Here is a 6,207-nt window from a genome sequence, read left to right as displayed (position 1 = left end):
CAGGCTCAATAATTGTTTTCCATTGGTGCAAGCACACAAGTCTGAGCATTGTTACATATACTATAGATCAACAATCCACTGCCAGAGGTCTGAACACTTAAGGGTATTCCCTTAATATAGGTAAAACATAATAGGTCTGAGCTCTTTTGTCCACATACCATAGGTTTCTACATGTTCAGAAGTCACCACAAGTCCGAGACACAGTTGATTGCATAGGTTTGAGCTACAATTGATTGCACAGGTCTGAGAATTGCCACATGCTCAAGAATTGTTTTCCATTGGTGCGAGCACACAAGTCTGAGCATTGTTACATATACTACAGGAACATATGAGCTATGAGCTTCTACAAGTAGGTTTGAGGTATTCTATCCACAGGTCTGAGCATAGTTTATAGGTCCAAACTTCTCTGCGACAAGGTCGAAGATGCATAGGTTCGAGCTTATTGTATTAGGCACTAGTCTGAAAGTTTTGTCATAGAAAATTCCTCAAAACACTTGCCTCAAATCCGCATTTCCTTGCTTCAATTCTACAGAAAATATGTCACAGTTCTATGCTTTTTTTCAAAGAGAATATGCTACAAGTAATTCGGTCTCTTTTTTTTTGCATAGAGGTTTGTCACAAACATAAAAACTTCCTAGAATTTATTCCTTCTTCAAAAATCAGAGTTTAGTTCATTCTTCCTTGTTTTATATATCAAATCTGAATCTTTTCTTTGTTTTACTGAATTGGTGATTGATTGAAGTAGTCCGACTATATATTTAATTTGCATATGTGAAAGGACATGTTTGTTGACTTGGATAGGGCCAAATTGGTAGGCTATATAAAAATACATTTTTGTCTTTATTCTTTCACAATTTTATTTGTTGGTGATTTAAACAAAGCATCTTGGGGAAGATCAATGTATGCATAGTCTGCTCCAATTTGGGATAAGCCTTAGATTTTAAAGCATGTAACTTTTTGGATTTGATTTTGGATTTTCAAACAACTTAAACTCTTCAACAAGGTCAAGAGATATGATAGAAGATAAGATTTTGATAGTAGTGTCGGGACCTGGTGGAAAGATATCTTGAATGACTTCTTCACAATTTTTTTGCACATTTGTACCAACTACAATGATCCAAGATAATCCTTTTGATGTAGCATCCATATCAATTATTTCAAAAACTTTTAGCACCATGGCATATATTGCTAGGGCTTCATTTATCATGCTTAGGGCTTCCTTCATGTACCTATGGTTTCATTACCATATATTTTTCATCTAGGGCATATTAACGCGTTCTTCAACAAGAGCTAGTTTCAACTAAGGTTTCAAAAATGTAAGGGAACTACACCATATTTACATCAATGACAACTTTATCTCCCTTGCAATGCTCTCATTAACAATGAGAATATTTTTTCTCCTCTCCCCCTTTGACATCAATGGCAAATGGGGTTCTTTTCTTTTCTAACAGTGTTTTCTCATCAAGTGCCTCCCTTATCATTACTCCCCCTATCTTCATCAAGGATAGCTCCCCCTGACAGTATGTTTCTCCCCCTATCATGATGTTGCTCTTCTTGTCATAGAGCTACTCCCCCTAATAGTATGCATGATATTCCTCTATCTAATAGGCAAAACCTCAACATCAAACTTGGAGGAACATGGTCTATGCCTATGATGTACACATTAGATAAGCAGTAAGGCTTAATGCCTTGAACATTCAAGGCACACATAAGATGTTCTTTTTCTGGTTCAACATGCTTCCTTCTTCAAACCTTTGTGAATATTTTTCCATGCTTGGTTGATAACCTTTCAGATTGTCTAGGAACCCAATTCAAGTTGCAATCTCGAGCTATATGTCCAACATTATGGCATTTGAAGCATTCAATTATGGACTTGAATGAGGGAGAATAATTTATGTTGTTGAACACATTGAAGTATCTCCCTACAATTTATTTCTAGGGAACTGATAGGAGTCTTCGTAAATGTATTTGTCATATGCTATCCAATCCTTTGCAAGGTGCCCAAAATTTGTACAAGAGTAACAATAACCAAAAAATATAGTTTGATACCTAGAAAATGAGGATTGTCTTGGTGCACTTTTGAAGTTGTTTTATCTTGAGATTATTTGATGATATTTATTGCTACTTGTATTTCTGACAGCATCAACATATCTTCTTGGAGCATAGGTTCTTCTAATGTTATTTTGACTTCTTTCCTTGCTTCTACTAGATTTGGGGGTACAAATTTCAAGCTTCTCCACATTCTTGTTCTTTGATGCTTTAGGGTTTGCATCACTTTTGCTAGAAGGCTCACCTACATATCCAAGACCAAATTTGTCAAGTGGTGATATTTGACGACTTAGGATGTCATCCAAGACTTGAGAACTCTTCAAATTCTTAGATAACTTGTTGAATTCATTTCTCAAGAAAATAATCCCTTTTTCAAGAATTTCATAGTCTTCTTCTCTTCGTTACCTGGATCTTTATTACTTGTTCTACTTTCTTTGCTTCCTCTAGGGAGTTGACTTCTTCTTCATGTTGACCAATTTTTGCTTCAAATTTACTCAAGTCCTCAAATATTTGTTTGAGATGACTTGTCAAAATGCCTTCCCTTCTCTATGCTTCTTCTAATTGAGTTTTCATGGAGATGACTTCTTCATTATGTTTCTTCTCATTCTGATGGAATTCTTCCTTAAGTTTGTTGAGATTCTCAGTTCTTTCTTGTACTTGACTCCTTAAAAGGACAACTTCTTCCTTTGTTTTGACATGGTCATGATCAACATCTTGTACCCGCTTCTTGAGTTCTTCATTTTCCTCTTTGAGTTAGGCTATTTTTTTAAGGGAAACTACAAGATCTCCTTTGAGGTCTTCTTCATTCTCTTCATCTTCTAGGTCTTCCTTGATTTTGGTGTCTTCAATTTTGTTTTCAGCTATCTTCTCTGGTTCCGGATTATCTTTGTGCTCTTTGTCACCATCTTCTAGATCTGAGGTCATGAGCAAAAGTTATTTTGAGTGAAGATATTGAAGATTCTCCCAAAGCTCTTTTGTTGATGAGCATTTCTCCATTTTAACTTTTATAGGGCCTCGTAAGCCACTTAGAATGGTTCTCATTTCTTTTGTATCAGATTATATTGTAGATGTGTCTTCACTAACAATTGTTCCCCATACTTCATACCCTAGGGTCGTCAAAAAGGTCTCCATTCTTCTTGTCCATATCTCAAAATTTGTTTCAATGAGTATGGGAGCATTGCACATCTAATTGTATTTTTATTTCTTGAGTAAGGAGGAGACACCTTCAAAGGGATTGGAGGCCTTCTTCCTTGATTTTTTCATATGTGTTCTAAGGATCTACCTTCAAACTGTTAGGTTGCGTATGAAGGTACTGGCTCTGATTCCAATTGATGGAAATACTGAGAGGGGGGTGAATCAGTGTTTCTTTTAACAATTTTTATTTTATACCAATTAAGATCACTTAAAAATATAACACAAAATGAACAACAAAAAATAACTTTATTAACCAGAATGGAGAGGACTCCAATCATCTTTTTACATCATTTAATTTGGACAATAAGACATTACTCCAGAGATCCAACCCTAGATGAAGACTCCAACCTTCAAATGCAAAACAGGCCCCAACCTGTACCTCACCAAGCTCCAACTTGGTCTAAATGAGGACTCCAATCCTCTCAAAAATTTAGGCTTCGGCCTAGTTTTCCAAAAGGCTCTAACCCTCTGCTCCAATTCTTCAAAAAGGTTTTAGTGCTACTTCAAGACTTCTAGTATTTTCTTCAACAAGCCTTGAATGATACTTCTCACAAACTCTTCAAAGAATGTCTCCAAGAATGTCTTCAACCAAGGGTGTCTACAATGGTTCTCCAAATAATGTCTCCAATAGGCTTCAGAATGCTCTATGGGTTGCTTCAACAAGGTGTCAATTCTTCAATGGTTGTTTTAAAGGATCTTCTACAATTCTGCTCCAAAGATGAAATTCAACTCCATAAGGCATAGAAGGAATCTCCAAATATCATCATGTCTGCTTCAAGTAATATTCTATAAGGCTAAATCACCAGGGCTTCAACAATGTTGCTTCTAAGGTTGTCTTCAAAAACTAATCCAAAGGATGTCCTTTAACAAATCTACACAAGGTACTTTAGAGTTTCCTACTCCAAATCTGAGTATAGTTATGGCCTCAAGATCTCTTCTACAATCTGGTCTTCTATAATACTTCTCAGGTGTCCTCAAGGTTGCCTCTTATTGTCACATTGTTGCTATGACAATAAGTCTAGACCTTGATCAAATTGTATTCTTAACTGATCCTCTGGTTCTCCAAATATTTCAATACTTAAGGGTTACTCAATAGGTCTTTAACAAGCTTCAACCAAACTCTAATTTAGCCTTCAACAAGTCTTCTTCAACATGTCTTCTTCATAGCTCCTCTAGGTTAGCTTCTCAAGTGTTTTCAATGATGCTTCAACCAATCTTCAATGAATGCTCCTATAATTCCTCCAATGGAGAGTTGGTCCAAATAGTCTCTCAAGTTTAGTTCAAAAAAACAAAACCAAACTCTGGTCCAAAGGTGTCACAAGGTAACCTTAACCAAATGCCCAATAGTCTACTCAAATAATGTATGGATTCATGAGATCAACAATCCTCTTCCAAAGGTCTCAACACTTAAGGGTTTGCCCACAAGATAGGTAACACAAAAGGTCTGAGCTCCTTCTGTCCATAGATCATAGGTTTATACACGTTCAAAAGTCACCACAAGTCCGAGACACAATTGATTGAACATGTTTGAGCTATAGTTGATTGCACAAGTCCAAGAATTTCCACAGGTTCAAGAGTTTTTTTTCCACTGGTGCGAGCACATAGGTCTCTTTACACAGGTCTGAGCATTGTTATATATACTACATGAAGGTTTGAGTTGTGAGCTTCTACAAGTAGGTTCGAGGTACTCTATCCATAGGTCCGAGCAAATTTTATAGGTCCAAACTTCTTTGCAACAAGGTCGAATATGCACAGGTCCGAGCTTGATGTATTAAGCATAAGTCTGAAAGTTTTGTCACAAAAAGATCCTTAGAACTCTTTCCTCAAATATGGATTTCCTTACTTCAATTCTACATAAAATATGTCACAGTTCTATGCCTTCTTTCACTAAGAGTATGCTACAAGTAATTCGGCTTTTTTCTGCACAGGGGTCTGTCACAAAGATAAAAACTTACTGGAATTTTGTCTGTTATGAATATAATTTATGTAAAAGTACTTAATATAAATAATAAATAATAATCATAATAATATGTAAATAAATAATAATTAGTTAAACAAAGAGGCATGTCTAAAGAGACATGACCGTTCATAAAGGGCACATGATTGGTATATAAGCAGGCCCCTCACTCTCATTTGTAACATATTCTTATTCATTTTTAATATATATTCTTGTATCTTCAATGGAGATCTTTATATTCAAAATCTTCTGGAGTAATTAACTTGAAGAACGAACTTTGTTCGTTACATTTGGTATCAAAGCAGTTCGATCCTCTGGCCGCTCAACCATTGCACAGAGCCATATTCTCCGATCCAGGGCTTTGGCCATCAACATTTCGTCAACCTTGTTGCCATACAATTGAAATGTTCCGCTCATAATTTGGGAGTTTCTCATCTTCTCTGATTCGCTAAGCCTTTGCTATTAAAATTAAAAGAACGAAAAATAATTAATTAATAATTTAAAAAAAAACAAACAAACTAAGATATTTTTTTACATTTATAAAAAAAAAAACAAAACAAAAAAAAACAAGAATTTAAATATATATATATATACAAAAAAGAACGGCATAGCCCCAACACTGTAACGCCCTCACAGTATGCATATTCGAAAATTTTCGTTTATCTATTTGACCAGACGAAAAACTTATGCGCTCAACTTATACTCACTGCCTGTCACAGATCCAAAAATTAAAATCACGGCAACATCAGGAGAGAATCTAAATCATTAAGAAAAATCGTGGATTGTCTGCAGTGGAACTGAATTACCCTTTATGTCCAACCTGGTCAATTGGAGTAAAAACCCGCTTCAGAAAAACTAGGCCAGGACTTCGCCGATCCTCAGACCCTCGAACTGCTTCAGAGTGAACTTTGCCTCAGAGTGACCCACGTCTAGCGTCAAATACAGGGAAAGAGAAACACGCTCTTGCTTTCTACAGGGTCAGTCTAGAGTAATTCGATGATCCAACG

This window comes from Pinus tabuliformis, chromosome X, assembly GCF_031772625.1.
Source record: "Pinus tabuliformis cultivar Carrire ecotype Pingquan chromosome X, CPIR1, whole genome shotgun sequence".
NCBI lineage: Eukaryota > Viridiplantae > Streptophyta > Pinopsida > Pinales > Pinaceae > Pinus > Pinus tabuliformis.
The sequence above is the reverse complement of the archived record's forward strand: the minus strand, read 5'-3'. Positions refer to the sequence as shown.